Source organism: Hesperophylax consimilis, chromosome 5 (assembly GCF_061612785.1).
Source record: "Hesperophylax consimilis isolate HC1 chromosome 5, BYU_Hcon_1.0, whole genome shotgun sequence".
NCBI lineage: Eukaryota > Metazoa > Arthropoda > Insecta > Trichoptera > Limnephilidae > Hesperophylax > Hesperophylax consimilis.
Window position 1 is genome coordinate 24,339,853 of NC_142840.1, and position 22,547 is coordinate 24,362,399.

At 32.8% G+C, this 22,547-nt stretch overlaps 1 protein-coding gene and 1 non-coding gene across 3 annotated transcripts in view; both read left to right on the forward strand.

Annotated features, from left to right (window-relative positions):
• Positions 1 to 22,547, forward strand: part of LOC149423679 (CD151 antigen-like) — a 490,631-nt gene that overhangs the window by 290,599 nt on the left and 177,485 nt on the right. The window lies entirely within an intron of this gene.
• TRNAS-AGA (transfer RNA serine (anticodon AGA)) lies at positions 4,066 to 4,138 on the forward strand. The gene has a single exon. It is a non-coding gene; the product is annotated as a tRNA-Ser (tRNA).

Sequence of the window (22,547 nt, forward strand, 5' to 3'; positions counted from 1 at the left end):
TCTGAATTTCATCGGAACTTCATCTGATTTTATTTGACATTCTTTGGTCTTTCATGTGATGATTTCATTGGACTTTTATCCGAATTTCGTCTGACTTTCGCCTAACTTTGACCTGACTTTCGTCTGACTTTAGTCTGATATTTGTTTGACTTTCATCTGAAAATCATTTGACTTCTATCTGACTGGCATCGTCAATTTCGCTTTATAATCTAACTGGCTCTATTATCTAATTGCCTTCATCACCTATCTTTTGTCAGACTATAATTATAAAATGATGTTATATATAATAACCTATCTCCGTTTACAACATTATTCAAGTCCTCTTATCGTTTAATCGAGGCTCTTCTTCTAAAGCTCTTTCGCCATAAAGTCTGATGGCTAAATAAAAAACGACTCCATCATTTAAAAAAATCCCTTTGGAAGTAAAAGTAATTGTAACTAAGTATCCAAATAAATAATGTTGCACGTAAGGTCAATGCAAACATGTTGGTTTTCATGTTGAAGGGGCGAGGTATGAGGCATGAGGCATGAGGCATGATTTTTCTCAAAGTATGGTATTACTATTATTCCGTGTGGTTTGCAGGTAAAATAAAAAAAAACATTATGACACTTTTTTTCTCGTGTAATGGAGAAAATATTGTTCATTCAGACTAAGTATATCGAAACAAAATGTGTTACATCTCGGGCAAAGCATATTGACACTATAAAAACCATACGAATATTTTTTTGTAATATAAACCCACTTATGCCTTATTTTAAATTAATGCATGCATAATTGAAAACGAACGCTGTAGAAATGAGATCCCTGAGGCGTAAGTGTGGTCAAACCACGTAACATCGTATGAGAAATGTTGAGATCCGCATAAAATGCAAGGCTAATATAATCGTAATTACATTACGAAAAACTAAGAAAGGGATGCTTTGATGGTTTGGGTATGTAGAGGTAATGATAAAAAAAGAAGTGTAAGGAGAATCAATACATGATCGCAAATGTGAATGGCAGAAGAAGCCGGGGACTCCTGAGGAAGACGTGGCACGATCAAGACATCACGAAGACTGTGAGTGTTCATGAGGCAAGGAGTGTGCAAAAGCAAAGACCGAGCCTTCTCTGCCTACTCCTATGATGGTTAGTTTGTTAGTTAATGAAAGAATTTCTTTATCTCAGTCCGTTCAACATCACAATAAAATTAATTGATTTTCGCATAAAATATATTTTATTGAAACCACACTTTAATTTACAATAAAACACGAAATTCTTGGGTTCACTTCCATTGAAATTCAATTGGTTTCGAGGTCCTTTTCATTACAGGAGCAAATAATACACTTGATCTGCAGAAAGGTTTCCAGTTCATGGTATTTTGCTCTTTTGAAATCGCCAAATGAAGTGTGTTTTATAAGCCTTATATTGTGGCCTGCGCCCTACACTGCTTGCTATGAGAAAATTGAATTCTGGTCTCATGTGTACAAACGTTTTCAATAAAAAACTACCTTTGAGTAATTCTGTACACTACTGGCTCTTAGTTTTTAGATTTAAGAAATTACTTATTGAAACGGCATATTACTTCGTTTGGTATTTACGAAATTTTGTATCTATTTAAATACCTAGTATACTTACCCTCAAAGGGTTATCTGAATTATTTTCTTTTAATTTTTTATTATTATTTTAGGTGCCTACAAGTAAAGAGTCAAAATTACTACATGTGTTCTCTTATTGAGTTTTTTTAGCAGGCTGCGGCCTGAATTATTTTTTTTAAATATATAAAATTTAATGTTTATGGCGTCGTAAAATAAACGATAATTCACACTATACGATACGACTGTACCACCCTAGCCGAGAGTACTCCCGTCCCGGTGAGACCTGGAAGACGTACAACGCGGATGAGAAGGATAAAGCATTTCAATTGACCGGTATACGTGGCAGCCTAATAAGCCAATATTGGAATTATGGATCGGTAGGGAGAAATGATTTGATTGAACGTTTTCTTTTCATATCTTTCTTCTGCTTGCCCCTTCTACGGCTAAGGGAGTTATCAGGTAGCAGTCCTCACACAGCCGTGGGATAAGGTGGGTCCTCTCCAATGGTTCTTCTTGGCTCTTTTTCGCTCTTCTGGTATCTTTTTTTCACTTATTGTCTCTTAGCTCTTCTTGATTCTTTTTGGCTCGTCTTAGTTTGCCTTGGCTCTTTTTGCATCTTCTTGACTCTTTTTGACCAAGCACGGTTCAACTTGCCCTTCTTAGCTCTTTTTGGCTAGCCTTGACTCTTATTGCGTCTTCTCGCACATGATTGGCGCCTCTTGTATCTTCTTGTCCCTATTTGACTCTTATTGGCTAGTCTCATGAAAAAAGGTATTTATTTCTGAAAGTAGTTGCGTTGACCTAGATGATTACTTCAAGTTCACGATGCCGGAGATTTTGCTATTTCGGATATACTTATACATTGTTAATAACAAAAGATGGCAAAAGTTATTATTGTAGAACTGAGAATAAATACCGTGTTTTTAACCTTTTATGAAATTTCTTGGAGTTATTACGTTTGGTTCTTATATGTATCATTTTTTATTAAAAAGTTTAAAACTAAGCGAAGGTATAACACACGCACATACAGGGTGTCCGGGGATAAAGTGCACCAACTTTGGGAGGTGATTCTTTATGATGAAAATCCCGTTATTTTTTTCCATTTAAAAAGATTTTTTCCGTGCAAATGAATTCCACTTTGTGACGTGAAGATTATCTTAAAACGTTGAAATTTCAAAAAAATATTTTTTACTTGTACTATCACAGTATCCAATAACTTTGTCGGAACGTTGACTTGCACTGAGGTGCATGGATTGGGAAGGATGGTTTCATAAGTCCGTCACTCCTGGATACAGCGACCCTAAATTCCTACCCACCCGTCATTTCTTTCCCAGAACTTCCTCTCCTCTCTTTCCTAAAATGGCTCTTCTACAGCATCCACAAAGTTCACTTAGACCCTGAAAGGAATTATTTTCCTCAGGGCTTCCTGTGTGGAGCTAATTTAAAAAAAGTGTATATTAACATTAACATTTGTATATTAACTGTTTATCCAGCTCAAAAAATTTGCATTAAAATATCGAATTTCGTCTTTTATTCAAATGCCGATTACCAGGAAATTTGTTATCTTAAATCGAGAATAGGTATTTTGAATTTGTATTAATCGTGGTAAGTATAATCTTAAAAGATCCATTTAAAATAAATACAAGGAAACCAAGAAAATTTAAAAATAATATCGTAAGTCAGCTAGCCAGCTACTGTAGTTCTCAGGGCAAAATCGATGCCTACCCACTTTTTTATCATCTTAGGACCTTTCTTCAAAGAAGAATAAATCATCTGCCCTCCCGGTTATATTGCTGTACAGACTAGTGTAAGTAAAGGGTTGCTTTTGAACAGTGTCCCCAAAGACCACCCTCGAAGCTTTATTAGCTTGGTAGTGGATTCCAATAAACATTAAATTTATATAGCCCCCTGCACGTATATATGCCCCCCCGAAGATATAACTAACATGTAATGCAATCTTTTGCCAAATCCATTCGATTTGCGGTTTGTAACCAAGTTTATGATGTGTATCTACAGTCAAGTACAAATGAAATGGGTTGTACTTAATAAGAAAACCATGGCAGTGCCTGAATTTTTAATATTTGTCAAGATCAGAGGAAATCTTGGTAACATTGAGTGAATCATTTATGAGTCAGTGATGTTAAGAGTTGAAATAATAGAAGAGTATGCATAAAAAGATGAATAAATGTGATTGAAATGTAGCAAGACAATGTCAAGATATTTGTTTACTTCTATCAAAGCAGCTTCTGTCATTTATAAAAGTTGAATAATAAGAGATTCACCTTTTTTTAAATTTATCATGTTAAAGGTAAGGGGATTACATTAATATTTTTGTATACTTTTTAAATTGTATTGTTTTTAGAATTCGAGTTAGTATCATTTGGCTAAAGGATATTGTGGATATGCCTATATGCCATATATTTGTGTTGTAATTGATTTATTTGAGTGTTTCTATTTTGTGTACATGCCTATAAGTATGATAAGAGATAAGCCGCCATAGCTCAGTGGTCAGAGCTGTCGACCAGAAATCGAAAGGACACGGGTTCAAGTCCCGTTGGCGTCATGTATCTTTTATCAGGAGATTTTTCAATGTGGATGAGTGTTTCAGGCTAATAATTATTGCTTATAAAAATAATTGTTACCCTTTGTGCTATGCATAAAAAATCTTGTCTTAAACATTAGTTTACCAAAAAAAATAACTTTTCACTTATGGTTAATTCATTGAAATCATTTTAAAACACAGTTCAACTTTTAAAACTTCTGGCATTTCATAAATCCATTTTTGATTTAACAAAAACATAAAATATTATTTTATCACATATTTTAAATATTCTTGTTATTTCCGTCCTCAAAGAATACTAATATTATGACGCCGGCGCAAATTTCAGAAAGGTTAACAGTTTTTCAACGACGAGCAAAAACATTTGCGGGCTTATAATAATATTATGTATTACTTTGGCTATATCCGAATATCAGGATTACGAATGGGGGCTTAACTTGGGTTTAAATTAACCAGAGCTGTTGTAATCTTTGCATATTTTAACTGGATTATCCGGCAGATAGCTACTCGCTGGATAAAGTTTTTTATCTGCAACCTACACGCTGCCACAATCCTGGATCCTGTCTGATCTCAGTTTCTACATAATTCTTTAAAAATGTATGTTGTTTCCATTGTGTTTTGGCTCCTTGCTGTTAGCGACCGTATTAGCGTAGGTAAGTAAAAAAATATTAATATTTTTTAATAATAAACTAATGTTTATAAGACTAGGTTTTTTATGTATGGCACAAAAAAGGGTAAAAAAATGAAAAAAATATATGTATATTTCTATATAATAAGCCATAATTGTTGATTGAAATACTAGACATATTTATGAATTATTTGTCAGGTTAGTGGTTCAGCAATTCGGCAATAAGAAGGTGCGGGTTCTATTTCCGTCGCTGGGATTTATTGTTACTCGTGAGATATTTTCAATTTATATGGATAAATAGGCGAGTAATTATTGTTTATAATAATTTACAAAAAATATTGTTTATACCTGTTTTTATAATTAAATAATGAAGAACATGTCATAACAATGGAAAAATCTTTTTCTTTTTATTATTAATCCGGATAATTGATAATAACAATTCATGCATCTTGTGCAAAAACCTATGATTATGAAAATGTATACGCTTTTTAAAGCTGTAATGTATTTTTTTTCTGTAAATTTCACAAATTGCACAATTTTCGAAACCTTTTTGAAGTAGTTTTTTGTGCGCCGGCGAGTGTACAAATCTTTCCATTTTGGAAAATAAACAATAGAGATGAATCGTACTTTCATTTCAAACTCATCTTGAATATTTTTTGTGCTTTTATTTATTTATTCTACAATTGTATTACTTCCCAAAATCATAATTTTTGTGAAAAAACAAAATTTTTGTTGACTTTTTTCAAATTATTTTCATGTGACTCGCATAAGCAATGTTAATATATTTAAATATATATTTTTAAATAATGCATTTAAATGCCAGTAAAGGTTCTTTTTATAATGCTATTCGTTATTTTTGATAGCTGACACGCTTCTCGAAGTTGGTAGAATAAACATCACGTACATCGTACACGTAAAGTATTAGCCTGGGTATTAAAAACGATTACATTTACACAGCTGTCACGAAACTGTTTGAAAAGTTCGACCATGTGCGATGCATCATGTGCATCATAAAATAATGAATCTTTGAATGACACGATGATAGATGAACGAGGTTCATATTTGTAGCCTCATCCCAATACCAGCTGAATACCACCTTAGTTTTTAGTATTTAAATCACTTGAGTGCCTCCCACGCAAGTCTCTTGTATGTGAGATCTCAAAGAGGCTCCCGCGCACGTGTCATATACTTCTGAGGAGACTTTCTTCACGTGTTAGTATGCTCAACTCAACTCAACCCACGCGTCACAGTAGATTCTTCTTAAGAAGGCACAGTCTTGCATTAACATGAAGCGTGTGCTCGTCTCGCTGAATGCATTACTTCATCTAAATGCAAAGTGTGTGTACTCTATACTCTGTGCTCCACATTAGAATGTTGGTAATACAGTAATACAAAGATGAACACCATTGAAGTAATTTCCGCCTACATGCGCGTAAGATTTAAATCATGTAAATACTCGTTATTTACCAAACTTCTCAATTACTCACTCCATTAAATAAAAGATTAGGTTCCTGTTTCATTATTTGTGTTCATCCGTCCATTGACTTGTTTATTTAAATTAAACAGTTTAGTGTTACATACAAATGGTCTCAAACATGTTTTTTGCTTCTCCTCGAAGAAAAGTTTTTTGGCGTGTATCGTTTTCGAGAATCTCAATCGTGCTTTCGCGTTGTTCAATTCCAAAATTATATTATTTTGTTCGAACTTAGAACTTCGCTGAAACCCTTTTTTCGTATTTCGGGCTTGTTCTTTTTTACTCTTCCAACTTTTTGATAGCAGTTTGGTATTGAAATTGTTAGATTCCTAAAGAAATTCCGACCCGAGTCGCGTAGACTGTAAAACCTTCAATCTTCGCTTGCAAATTGCGTTATAGCATCACAGAAAGCTACACTCAATATATTTCAATGGTGACTTTGATAGCATTCATCAAAGGTGAACATACAACCAAATACCCAATACGTATAAGCCAAAATATTATTCTATTTCGTGTTAACTAATATTTGCTCTATTTCTCGTAATTTACAACGTTTCTGTTTAGGCACCCACCTGTTGAGACCATGAATTTTGTAGATTCAGTACCTATTCCACTAAATAATAAAAAGATACACAATTTTATTAATATTATAAGTTAATCGGCTTAAATAATCTATCTGGCACTGTGAAATGATATTTTTCACACAGCTTTTTTGTGTTATTATGAACAGAGCAATAATTATGCCAGGTAAACTCAAAGCAAATACACTTTTAAATGTTACAATAACCTCAATACGAACTACTCTATTTATACGCCAATTCCTAGAATTCGTCGTCTTGTACATAAACCCTGTGAATTTATTAACATATTAATTTGGTGTTAGTTACGAGAGTTATGTCAGATTATATTAATTAAATATTAATAATAGTATTCGTATTATTTTAGCTACAGGTTCAACCTTAGATGAATTTCAATGGGTTCAACTTATATTATTGTTATTTTTTTAATTCTACTCTATACCTTACTAGTAAATTATTTTCTTGTTTTCCTTTGTACTAATATCTATGCGTAATAAATTACTTTTATATTTTATGCTTAGTTTTATTTTCTAAATCCATTGCCATAAATACAAAGACGCGTTATATTCATATTAATCGAACAAAAAATATAGCACGTTCCAGTTTCTAGAGGCAAAGAGAAATAACAAACTGCATAAAGAAATAATAGCCAATAGATTAAATATCTACATATAACAACCTACCTAGCATGAAAAGAACGAATTATAAAGAAATAGTCATTCAAAGAAAATGAGTGTACAGGTGAAACAGCCATATAAATATAGAAAGAAATTGAAATTGGTTTTTGCTCGAGAATAATTTGAGCACCTCTCAAAAGCCGAGGAAGGCATTATTTTCACAAAAAACATCCCAGAGCGACGTGTTCTTGGCATATAGCTTATATGTCTGACCAACGAACTTATGTGCGAAACGGAAAACAGTAAATCTTAAGTATGTCCACTGGACCTAGTTCAGTGATACCACACGTTTTGTATCAGTAACCTTCTTTTTTAATTCATCTAAGACTAAATCTATGTTAATCATAGTACTTGTAATATTCAAAAATCTGTTAATGAAAAAATAAGAAAATACACAGATTTAGGAAATGAGATAAAAAGAATTTGGCATTCTCAGACTATAAAAATATTACCATTCGTTATTTCGGCTACTGGCATTATACCTAGCTCTCTCATTAAAAATTTAGGCGTATGAGATCTATCAAAAAAAATATATAAAAAAATGAAAAAATCAGTCTTTTTAAATACATGTAGGATAACGAAAGATTTTTTAAATATTTATGCTGAGGGATCAGTAGGATTTATAGGCCCTGTTAGGAGTTCTACCGAGCCGAACCCTCTGATATGAAAATATCTGGAGTCGGTGAATTATTTTCCCATTTGATCTCTGGTGAGTTGACGTGTTGTTCTTGTATTGTTTTGTATTTATTTTGCTTATATAATGCACTTGCATAATGTTGATTGACTAGATGATCATTTGTGGAAAAGTGTGTGGAAGGGTTTAGTTTTTCCGAATTTTTTAGAATGGGGAAGATTTAACCCGGACATTAAGTCGGAAAAGAAAAATATAGTTATGCAATGTGTATTACATAATATGTATCCTGTCATACTTGAAATCAAATGTCAATTTCCTTGTACAATCCCAATAAATAATAAATTTAAAAATAAATGATTCAATTATTTCGTATATTATAATGATGTAAAGTATAAACTGTTTATGTTCTGATATCAACTCTCAACCATTGATTTAATACTAGGTCTTAACTTTAATCAAAGCATCAAAGACCGGTCCTCTTTGACAGCAGTTGCTCCACAAAGTAGATCAAATAATAAACGTATAGAAACGGAGAGATGGCATTCCAGGTGCGAGGAACTGGAAGCCTGTGTGACACGTGACTCGGCGCGGTTCTCAAAGGCTGTACTCGTTCGCTTCCTACTGTCTACTGCACGTGCATTGTTACGGAACAAAGCCTTCGCTGATGACTCTGAGCCCGTTAAGGAAGATACTTAAATGACAGGTTAATCTCTCCTTATAAGGCGGGCAATCTTGCTGGTAACACTGTTAACTAACTGAGGAATTTATTAAGTTATTCGAACATAACTAAAAGATACCACGACAAAACAGAACTTTAATGAAAAGTTTAAAAACTTATAATAATAATAATAGTACCATGGCATTAATATAGCGCAGTTTAGTGTCATTTCACTTCAAGTGCGCGTAAGTTATACACTATGTCATAATCTAAATACCTAGTCATCACGCCGTTTCCCCCGAGAGGTAGGCAGAAAGGATAGACCGCCAACTCTGTATCGGCTCACACTCCTGGCTTCATTCACAGCATACACGGAGAAAACTTACTCATGTGAAATATTGTTAATTTATTAAAAATATGGTCACATTATTCGTTTTCCTGTTAAAAGTGGGAGTAGAGGCCTATAACGAGTGATTTGACAAATGTCATAACAAACAATCAGTAAAGCACGAATATGTTATGAGGAAGTCGGAACACGCGTTCTTCAAAATAATAATAGTTTCGCATTTCGACAAGGGCACCTGCGTGAATACGTGTTCAGATACATTCTGATATTTTATTGGGAAACGATCATGCAGTCACATTTTTAACAGTATCTTGATAAAAAGCCATACTCATTTTTCTTCGTGCATAACGTAACATAACTTCTTTTATATTTATTTTGTACCGTCTTTTTTCTCCATTTTTAATATTATTTTAATTTTTAGGATTAAACTAACATATCTTAATTATTTTCAAAAATGTTTCTGTTTATCTTGAAGAAAATATGTTTTACTGTATTTGACAATAGTTTACCCACTATTTATGTATCTCCTACATCTGTCTTAACGCAGGAATTTGCCAATAAGGCCTTTAAAAAAAATCAATTATAAATATTTTTTTATCAAAATAAATAAATGTACCGTCTCACGTACTCTTCTGTTATTGTTACTCAAGCATGCGATTCACTTGATAATTAACGACGCAAGTGAAGTAGCCGTGCACAAAAATATGCGAAGCGAGGCCCTAGTGTATTGGACAAACTTTCAAATCTCTAAAATAAAGTAAGAATCTTAACGGCGTAAGGGATGAAATAGTGTAAAGAAATATTCGGCGCGCGGCCTGGCGTAAAGGACGGACCTACGGTCTACTTTACCCTAGCAGGCATAGAAAACCAATCGTTCCGTGAGGTTTGTTTGAATTATTTCTGATGAACGTAATACTAAAATCTCAAATATTTATAGAGGAATCTCTTGAGAAGTTACTAATTCATTGTCTAGACTCTAGAATAATAAAATGTGGCGTTAACCGCTAATTTTATAATTGAAAAACATTTTATAAAATTATCAAACCGTTTTACATAAAATATTTTAACCGTCAGGTTCTGTTTTTATTAACTTTAAATATAAATAACTTAATTCCGTACGGATTCCTCTAGAAACATTTGAGATTTTAGTAATACGTTCATTAGAAATAATTAAAATTTGAGCGTAAAGCAAACCCCCGTTCTAGAGTCAATTAATTAATTAATTCAACCATTACGCTTACTATGCCTTGCATTCTTTCCGGATATCAAACCTAACCTAACCTAGTATTTTATGGTGTTCTGTTTTGTCACTGTTCTGTTTTATCCGTTTACCCAACGAAAGCAATATTCTATGTAAAGTAAGTAGGCGTCCTATGATTATATAACCGGAGCTGTACAATAGGTAGGTTCATGATATTATGTAAATTCTTTAATAAACTATTCGGGTTTACAAGCATAAATACTTGTTTGTTCGTTCATAATATTAGCCCTTTGTGTCTGCGATACTAAGTTTATAGTCGCGTCATAACGCTGTTAGTTGTGCCGAGATTGAAGTTTTGAAAATGAGGGGTAAAACATTTTATTATACAAGCAATAATATTTTGAAAACATCATCAATTATTTTACCTAGTTTGCTTATGTACAACACTGCAGTGAAGAGGTAGAAAAAATAACTGTTACGTGACGCATGTCAGACGTGAAACATCGATATTGATTTTTATTGAATGAGGTGAAAAATGAAAACAAACAAGTTTTTTTTTGGTGTTGTATTGATAATTATATTTTTTTATTCCAGGATGTGGGGAGGTTGGTGTAATCCAACACGTCCAATATAAATAAACATTGATTGTATAATAGATATGTGAATATAAATTTTAAAAAAATAAATATGAAAATGGAAAATAAGCCTGAAAAATGATTAAAATAAACAGTAGTAATGATAATAATATTTGGCTTATTTATCTTTCGCTGTTTTAGTGAAAAATCACCTTACAGGATGCTGTAAAAAATATTTATTAAATAATTATTTGTGTGCTTTAAAAATTCAAAAATATTTAAAATAAGCAATTAGGAATAATTATGCAGGGCGTGGTTTTGAGTGAGCTTGGGCCCAGCGCTAAGCACTCAGGAGTGGCGCTTGGTGCTAGTAGGCTGCGGTCACCACCGTGTTTAGCTTCATCCTGACTCCGGTGACCCGGTAAATCATTAAAATATTATTAAAAATACACATAAAACATAGCACAAATTAAAATTTCTTCATCACATAAAATAGCTCCATTGCCGATTTCAGTGGTAAGAGAAGAAAATATACCGCACAGAGTTTTGGCAGCCGACGAGTCACGAGGCTCGCCGAATGAAGCGTCGTTCAGTGCAAGATCGTCATCCCGTCTTGCCACGCTTGCACGCCAACAGATGTTTCACATAAACAAGGTTAAGTTAAGGTATTTTATTGTTTCTGGAGGGGTCAAAATATCGTCACAGTGAAAGCCCGCCATTCAGAACCGGAACATTGCTTGAAATGGCTTTGGTCGTGTTTAAGTGACCAAATATAAATAGTCTGTTACTTTTCAACCTTCCTCTCCATTATTTAGTTTTCCTACTCCCTCCAACCACACAACATACCCCGATTGCAGATTCCTCAGTATGGGTTGTTTCATGGAATTTGAACAGTTCATCAAATTTTAAATTCAAGTTCTGTGAAGGTGCTATTCAAGTTCCGTTTTTATTTCAGTTATGTGAAACAACTAATCCATAATGATAATAACAGCACTTGAATAGAACTTTAAAAATAACTTTTACTTCTGCAATTCATAAACTTACGAATACCTACAATAACAACACGACAAAATACACTATTCCACTGCAACACACATAAGCGCAATTACATTGCCAACTCCAGAATACAACGGTTTCACACTATTGAAAACCAATACTTAGGTGATGTCGATATATTTAATATTAACTTTGCGAATTTTGTGGATCACGTAAAAGATTTATTTCAACACTATTCCTAAATGGAAGTTGTATTTTTGTAAACCAGTCAAATCGCTGTATTTTTCAATTTATGTTGTTGTTATTTTTATTTTTGTTTCTTGCATATATTATTTTTTAATGTAGTTTTATTTTTATTATTTCTTTCTCATGTTTTAAAATTGTCTGTCATCAAAATTGTACCACCTACATGTAAAAGCCTTCTGGGCGTTAAACAAATAAATAAATTCTGTGAAACATCAGTTCTTAGTTTCATTGATCTTAGGCAATAATCACAATTTAAAACAGGTAAAAAAACTTTTTTCTTACACACACACATTATTTAAAGGAAATTTAGTAGGCATTTCATTCGTGTAACCGTGTTTTTTAGAATTAATCTTGTATCGCCAGTCTAAAGATAATTGTCATCAATAATTCAAAAAGCGTCTTGCGATTGTCTTGCAAAATGCCTTTAGCGATAATCAAACAGAATACAATATCCTCACAATTCCTTTTACGAGCAGTCCATTCTTGTCCATAGCTTTGAATATTTATCAATATCACCAGCTAGCAGCAGTGACAGCCTTCCAAACCGTTCGGTGGAACCTCTCATCTTTTTTATTCTGTCTTTTGGCCTCACGGAATAGCTTTACTCAAGCATTCTGTCAAATATTCAAAGAGCGAAGTGTACAAATTGCAGAATGTCTTAGACTATTCTGTATAAAGAATCAGACGGTTTTGAACATGCTAAGGGTGTGTCGCTCACGAGCTACGATAATGTGCTGACTTTTCAGTTTTCTACGCATTTTGGTACAGCTAAGTTAGATAATCCCATAAAATGGTAATCTATTTTGCGGAGCGACTTGAACTCTGCCAGTGTTATTTTTTTAATGTTATTTTTTTAATTATTTTTCTGTCAGTAAATTATTGGTCAAACAAAGTATCTTTTAGTTTGGAGATTTCCATTTATTCGTTAAAAGACAAGACAATTATATTGTTTGCTCCACGTTTTTTAATAGTTCGATAAGGAAGAAATGCGTACTATTTCTTCTTCTTCTTTATTATGCTGGGGGGACAGATGAGGATATCTAAATCTATGAGCCAGTCTAGGATTTCAGGTTTTGCCCTGTAAACGTATTCTGTCCCGCCGGGGAATGAATAGAGCGGGCGTTCGTTGACCACATGTTCGGTGGTCTGCATCGCACCGCATTCACACATCGCCGACACTTTAGCCCCACATATGCATTATGTTGATCCAATTAATGAATAGTCAAATAATATTTTGTTGAGCTATAAAATTACGTTCACTAGGCAGTGAGAACCCAGGTTGTCTCATAGTGTGGTTGTGTATGGGATGGGTATTTCCCACGTCAGCCGATTGCCACTCAAGTTTCTTCTGGAGTAAGAGGTAATTGGAGGAGCCTAGCTCATTCCACCCAGAAGGGTTTTCGGAACATAAGGCGGAATGCAGGGTGAGAGAAGACATCATCGTGCAAAGATATTATCTACGCTATATTGCACCGATTTTTTGTAAAGAATGTTCAATTTGGTAAAGGTTATAATTATGTGCATTTTTCCTCGAATTTGATAAGTGTTATTAAAATAATAAACCATTTCAAACCTGATTTCGGTTCGAACCAAGATTCTGATCATGATTCATCATTTTGGCAGATAATATTTTGGAGAGGAGACAGCTTTTGTGAGAGAAAGCAACAGTTAACGAGATAATAACAGTACAGAGGCCTGGAGAGGGATGATAAGTGATTAAAATATTGTGTTTTATTAAGTATAATTTGAGCAGAGAAAAAATATTCAAGATCGAAACAAAATATTTAATTTTTATCTCACTATACTTTTCAAAATCATCCGACGAAAAAAATAATTAATACCAACCTTTTAATACAATTTATCATTGATAGCGGCACCGATATTCTTGCCCTCATTCCAAAATAATAATTAATATTGCCAATGATATTTGTCATCCAGGAATGCGGTTCAAAGCTTAGACTGAAATAAAACGCCAGTATTTCAGTTGGGCCACAAATCACCAGCCATGAAATTAATTAATGACAATGTCATACGTTAAGGTATTTTATTAAAGGTATATCTATCATTTGAACTGAAGCCACAAAACATACAATTATTATGGTCACCATTGTTTGTGAGAAAAACGCTCAAACCAACAGATATAATTTTATAATAATCATTATTGATAAATTTAGCTAATCTATGAGGTTACTGCTTCGAATCACTTCCGAGAAACTTTCCTTTTGAAATGTATTTTAATGTATTTAGGCGGGTGTAACAATCAATTTATTAATGCATAATGTATTTACATATACACCAAAGTGTTATAAAATATACATATAAAATTTTCATGTTATAAGTTAACATTAAATTCTGTTAGCGGGTTGGCGCTAAGACTTGAAAATAATCCGATTGACTGGCCAACATGTATAGGTGCTATTAGTGAATTGCCTTTAAAAAGTGCTAAAATGCCCTCTTGTGTCATGAGAAAGTGTTTTAATTACTCGGCAAACACTAGTAAATGTCAGAGAAAAACATTTCATTTTTTCAATACACGCAATTTTTTTTTTCCACTTATTATAAATAATACAGTTGTTTCCAATCCGAAGATTGTATGGGTCATACAGAAAAAGGCCGACTAGGGTAGAGGTGTGGACGCGCAACGGTTCCATGATACCTCAACACAGTGACAATTCAACACACCTTTAAAAAGTGATATAAAGTCATTAGAAACGATGAAGAAAAAAATTTAAATTTTAACCTAACCTAACCTAACCTAACGTAACCTACTTAACCCAGTTAATAAAGTTTTTGTTTCATCACTTTCCATGACTTTATATAACTTTTTAAAAACGTGATGAATTATCATTTTGATGATTTATCCGGTCATCGTTTAAGGATATGTATTAATCGGTGACCGGATAACAATTCATCACATCTTTAAAAAGTTATATAAAGTCATGGAGAGTGATGAAACAAAAACTTTATTAACTGAGTTAAATAGGTTAGGTTAAAAAAAATATTTCATCGTTTTTAATGACTTTATATCACTTTTTAAAAGTGTGTTGAATAGTCACTGTGTTCATGAAACCCCTTAAACATATTATCTGCAATGTAATTCAGTCTTAGTGGAAAATTTAATTAAATAAGGTTAGTAGTAGGTACTACTATTCAGTTAAAAGCGAGCATTAACGTCACAGCACTCGTAGTATAGGGTTTTCCAATAAGAGGTGTTATTTTGAATAGCACGCTATTTCGGTAGATGTTACTTTTGAAGCTGTCGTTTTTGACATTCAAGTATAAACTACGCCATTAATAAAAATGGAACGATACACGCTTCAACAACGCATTAAAATTATTAAAATTCACTTGAAGGAATCAAATGCAAATCATCTTGAGTGATGAGGCCCATTTCCACCTCGGTGGCTTCGTCAATAAGCAAAATTGTCGCATCTGGGGCTCGGAAAACCCAAGAGTTATTGTTGAAAAGCCTCTCTATCCTCAACGTGTGACTGTTTGGTGTGGTTTATGGTCCGGCGGAGTCATTGGACCTTACTTTTTTTTTTAAATGAGGCTGGAGCAACAGTTACGGTGAATGGATTGCACTATCGAGAGATTATTAGTGATTTTTTATGACCGGAATTGGATGGTATTGATCTGGACAAAGTTTACTTTCAACAAAACGGCGCTACGTGCCACACAAGCAACGAAACCATTAATTTTTTACGATGGAATATCAAAATAACACCTCTTATTGGAAAACCCTGTATACCTTGTACCCCGTTAAGTAGAAAAAAAGTTATAAATAAATTCTATTTGTTTTTGAACCATTTTGAGCCTCGTACACTTAGGTTACTTGCGTTATATCCTGCATAACCGAGTTTTTCTCGATTACAGGTACCTAATGAGCGTGTGAAATATATTGCGATGGTTTTATTATGATAACGACGTTTTTTAACGATCCTATAAATCCTGACTATAGAAAGTTTATTTAAAAATATATCCCAAATACGAAAAGTTTTACGAAAACATTTTGAATTCTTACTTGTTTTCGGTTCGTAAAATAAGATGCTCTAGACGGAATATTATGTTGGTATACAAGTTTAGTAAATCAAATGTTTAAAGTTGGCACTCTAAACTTATAAATTATTTCAGAAACTATCATCTCTTCTATTTATCACATTAGGCATTATCGTAAACCCCAAAGAAGAACAACAATATAGTCGTTAAACTAGTTTAATGTGAATACCGCATAAGATTCCCAGCCACTTCAAACTATCTAGAGAAAGAGGGGCTATGGCAGCCCCAATTGGGGTATGTTGTGAGGGGAATAATATGGGTACAAGCAAAAACTCATTGTGATCTAGGAGATTTTGTTACAAGAAGGTTGTGAAGTACTTGGCTATTCAGAACTGGTCGGCTTTCGCCATTTCAATAACGTTGCGATTCATATTGCCCGGCAAAATATTTAACATTCTATTAATATTTTTAAATATTCTACACAACACAGGAGGTCCTTGGGAACATAATTTCCCTCAGGACCTATGTTATCTTTGGATATGCTATGTAAAGGGACTTTTTAGGAAAGGAAGTTATTTGATGGTACAAGGTATGAGGGTTATAAGACATATTACATACAAGGTATGGGATGGTACAAGGTATGGAAACTAGGGATCAATTTGTCCATGAGTAATGGACATATGAATATATTCCTACCACCTCGTGGGTTGAGAGACCAGTTGGAGATGTCAGAACCAAACCCGCCTTCGAAATTGAGAACCTTTACTACCCGGCTTCGCTCGTGGCTGGGATCAGGGATTCTTGTGTTTTATTGACATGTTATTTCTGTATATGTCAGTGTAATTAAATGACTAAACAATTAATTGTCTCCGTAGATTTCACTATCCCGAAATATTATTTCGCATTCAAGCATTTTTAAAATTAGGAAGATGAAAAAAGTTTAGTAACCAGATCTGAACAGTCAGATCCTGAGCAACTAGATCTTCATCCAAGTAACCTCCTTGCAAAGGTACCTTCCCCCCCACTTTCCTTATCCTCACAACCATAGAATAAAGAAATGGGATGACAATATATTGGTGGTATTTCTTTCCATTCAAATTTGTATCGAAAGCACATCGGTTTTTTTACCCAAATTTGGAATGCAATAATTAATACATATTTCAGAAATACATAAGTCTCCATAGTTCATTATGGAATTGATATAAAGCTCTGTTTTATTGCTCACCGCGTGAGAATTTTTTGTTTGGTGAAACATGTTCTTTTTTAAATTTTCACAATATATAAATATTTGTTTTCTATGTACGCAAAGGATTTTAATGTGTCTATGTATATAAATATATTGACCACTCAACCTTTATAAATAAGCTTGGAAGAATAGATATTAGATAAAAAAAATGCAATATTATTCTAAAATAAATACCACATACCTACACATTGTTTATACTAGAACAAAATATTTTTGTATTTCCGTAGTGTTCATATTGTACCATGACCATAACCAAACAAACACCTCAATACCAGCTAAACCAGCACAAAAATCATTAATGTGCCACGTGCGGTAAGCGTAGAGAAAACATCGTAAAATCTATTCATAGTCCGCGGGCACATATTTTCAAGCGCAAAACGTATCCTTATTTCGAAGCAAATCCGAACAATTCAACGTTTCATTTTTATTGCATTTTACAGGGTTCGCATCCCACAAGGTTGGATTGTGAGGATTGGGGTGGCAAATAAAATACTGTATACGGATCTAAGATCTAAGTTAAGCACTTGTTTTTTTGACATAATGTAGACCAAAATTGTAGTGACCTACTTGGAAATGCTTTTTTGCGGTTATGGAAGGATTTCAAAGACATTTAATATTTTTTAAACTTTTTAATCGCTTTGAAGGCGATGCACTACGTCGTGTAATAGTTTGAATCGAACCGCTATCAGTAACACACCTTACGTAGATGGCGATAGGGCTTAAATTCCCGCTTCACACTATCCACCTGTTTTGATTTATGCAAGAAAAAAACATGGCCAAAAAGTGCCTTTTATTTTATTTTGTGGATGTTCAGGCACAAATATTTAAATGTTTTTCGATCATTTTCTAAATAACTTAATTTGCCACATTATACAATAAAACCATAACCGAAAATGGGTTCGTAAGTAGGAGATTTTGAACTTTAAAGTAGTTTTCATAGGCCTATAGATTATTTTTTCTGGGCTTATAAAAAGACTTATCTAAAAAAGACTTGATTATGTCAAAGGCCAGGATGTATTCTACTCGCAGTATTTAATTAAAGCATCATAAACATTTCTAGGTGACCAAATTTTCAAACCAAAAACTTAACTTAACTAAATTATTCTATCGTGTCATAAGTCAGAATAGAAAAAAATCTTGAATGTGGATGAATCAAGCAGCGTATGCATGAACTGATTTGTATGGCATTGCATATATTCTGCACACTGTGGAGAAATTGCATGATAGTTAGTTGGTATTTTATATCATTAGGTTTCTTTTGTACAAGTTATATGCAAATTATAGGTCGACTACAAATATGTTTAATTCGTTAATAAAGCACTATTAATTCACCCAAGTAATATAGTTTGTTCGCTAATTAATTAGTTAATCAGTATGCTTTCGAAATGCATCCAATCTAAGTTTAATTAAAGTAACTATTAAAGTAAGGAATTAGCTTCACAGGCAGATAGTACAGCCTCCGTTGGTTTAGAAATCTTAGTAAGCACATTATAATACACTCACCCAATCGATTGACAAAGAACGTTAATACTGCAGGCTGCATCATTTAAAAATAATAATGTACAAGATAGTAATGTAACGGCACAAGAATCCTACTGTCTGAAGATAGGGGGACTATGGCATCCCCCATTCGGGAATATTGTGAGAGTAAATGACGTAGCAAACAGACATGTAGAAGGGAATCTGGGTATTCCGATCTGGGCATCATTCTCAGAAAAAAGCCATTGAATTTTTTTTTAAACGTCTTTGCCGAAAGTGGTTAGTAAAACTGATACTGAAAACGATTTTTTACAAAATAAGTTAACAGAATTGTTAGATTCCTAATGATAATGGAAAAATATATGCAATAATCAAGTGATCGCACGTGAACTAATAATGTGACTATTGTAAAAATCGGGCTAAATTTTGTCAACCAAATTAATTAATCAGATTCTTCCACTTCATGAATATTGACTAATTAAATCCCTAATATTGTCAAAATTATGCAAAACATGTTTTTCTATGAATCCGAATATTAATACGACCAATTAGTTTTGTAATAATTAGCTCGTTAATTATACAATTACTCGTTAATTTTATTAAATAATTTACGATTATAATGAAGTACAAAACTTCCAAACATTCACCATTAAAAAAACATGGAAATTTAATACGCTAATCTAAGTGGAAGCTTAATACGCTAATTAAATCACTTTGATTAGAGTAGGTATATCTTATTTCAACACAATATGAAGTAAGTATATCTTATTTCACCCCAATATGAAGTAGATATATTTTATTTCACTCCAATATGAAGCCCCCCGAACGTCAAAGAAGAATACATACAATGTTTATCCGCAATGCGTAGTGATTTTCTTTACCATCATTTCAAATTCCGAGTAAATTTACAAAAATACTGGCTTTCAGCAGTGGCAACATTTTTTGCATCTTCTTGACAAATAATAAACCATTTTCTCGTAATTCAAATTGTGTATTTTTACTCAAATAGGGGATATGTTAGGGTAGGATAGCGCAACATGAAATATTTATAGTTTTTTTTTACATTTAATAAGTACTTACTGAACATGAAATATTTATAGTTTTTTTTTACATTTAATAAGTACTTACTTGTATAAAAGAAAAGTGCACAGTTCATATTCGTTCATTCGTTCGTTCAATAACGTTAATTTTCAGAGAACTTTTATTTATTTATTTATTTATTTAACGCCCAGAGGGCTTTTACATGTGGGTGGTACAAATTTAATGACAGTATTGAAACATAAGAAAGAAAAGAAAGAAATAATAAAAATAAAATTACATAAGTATATGCGAGAAACAAAATTAAAAATATCAAGAACATAAATTAAAAAATACAGCGATTTGACTGGTTTACAAAAATATAACTTCCATTTAGGAATAGTATTGAAATAGGTCTTTTACATAATCCACAAAATTCGCAAAGTTAATGTTAAATATATCGACATCACCTAAGTATTGGTTTCCCATAGTGTGAAACCGTTGTATTGGGGAGTTCGCAATGTAATTTCGCTTATGTGTGTTGCAGTGGAATAGTGTATTTTGTCGTGTTGTTATTGTAGGTATTCGTAAGTTTATGAGTTGCAGAAGTTCGCAACAGTCGAATTTAGAGTTTAGAATCTTGAATAAAAAAGTTAAATCGTTTATTTTACGCCTGTCTTCCAATGTGTGTATTTTTAGAGTGTTTAATAAGAAATGATATTGTAAGTCTTCTAGTGGGATATTTAATTTAAAATTTATAAAACGCAGAAATTTTTTTGTATTCGCTCAATGTTATTAATGTGAATTTTGTAAGAGGGAGACCAAACTACTGAGTTGTATTCAATTATGCTTCTAACTAGAGATATGTATAACAGTTTAATGGCTTGTATGGAGTTAAAGTTTTTAGTTGTTCTTAATACGAAGCCTAGTGTTTTCATGCCTTTGTTTACAATTTGGTGGATATGATTGGCGAAACTTAGTTTTTCATCCAAAATAATTAATTGATATGTATATATTCTTTTCAATTGATATTTTGTCGATTTGAGTATAGATTCGTACTTTTGACATTTTGTAGAGTACTATTATTTAACTTAAATGCAAAAGATTACAACAAAAACAAAGTGGTTGCCCTGAACTGTGTTGGCAAAGAAATATTTACAAACGCACAAGAATACAAACGTTACGCTGATCGTAATACTAAACCACAGCTTTTCAATTCTGGTTAACTTGTTATTGTTCTACTGACCAAAGTTTCATTGAGTCTGAAATAAAGGGATCAGCTTAACGATATGGACGAAGATTTTGTTATTTGAAAGGGATGTATCCTTTTTGTGTCTTCATATTACTTGATAATAAACAAGACTTCATAGTATTAAGTATTAATGATATTTCCTACTAAAATTAGCAGAGCGGAAAGCAAACCATAAAATGTACACTAAAAATAATAATCGTCTAAACTTCTGACCACAGCGAAATTGGTCGCAATCGGCCAAAACAGCGCTTTCGGAAGCTATGAAAAATGGCATTTGTATTTCCGCTGCAGTGAACCTGGCTGGACATTATTATTTTCGCCGTTCTGGAATTTTCGTCGAAAAATCAGCAAAATGAAATTTTGAACCGCTATTGCAGTTGCAATAAAGTTTAGTAACAAGTTTAAAAATTTTAGAATAAAAACTAATTATCTTAGTGGAACGGGCCTTTTCATTACCATATTATTATTTTTTTAAATTCAATGCTCAATTCCGTGGTCGAGGGGTAAGATTCTCGACTAGCTCATCCGGAGGTCGAGTTTACCGACTTTACGCAAGTAAATTATATTTCATTAATTTGTGTTGTTCACAATTAATTAATTTAAAACAATATAGAGTATATTTGCGGCACGTTCCAGAGTGATAGATAAATGAAGATACTCTCAGTATCGCTCTTGTGAATGACCACCATTCACAATTGATATGTTGCTTGGAATGGGTGTAATTATTTTTGGTGACTAAATCTAAATGGCCAGGTACGTTCCTCAAACATACACCAAAAGGGGATGCTACAGTCTTACTGGCTCCAGACGCTTGGGAGCAATGTTGGGACTCTTGTGCGGTATTCACATAAAAAAATAGAAATCCATTCTGATTTCATCATTTTTTCACTATGAAATAATGAAGGCTTTAAACACAAAATTAGTAAAACTCAAAAAGTGAACTTCATAGTTTATGTGATTCTTTCACAGATTATTAAATTTGTTGTGATAATTCAAATTCAAGATACAATAACCACAAAATATTCTTATCAACCTTTTCTTCGTACAAAAACTAATATAGACCATGTTAAATCCATGCAAAATTCATTGAATAAAATATTAGCTGAAAAAAAAATATACAAAGAAAGGCATAATATTCCATACTTCTATCAGAGTCAAAATTCTTTCAGTGAGAGAAATTCTGTGGTACAAAATTATATTTCAGCACATAAATAACCCTTTAAATATAAACAGGCTAGAACAAAATGATAATACTCGTTTTAACTTTAATTGTACCTAAGCATACAAATAAATATAGACAAAGAAGGTTAAACAATATGATTCCCAGTTGTTTTAATTTATTTATTTATTTATACATTTTAGGAAAAGTTGACACCAAATCTTTACTTATACAATGATACAATAAT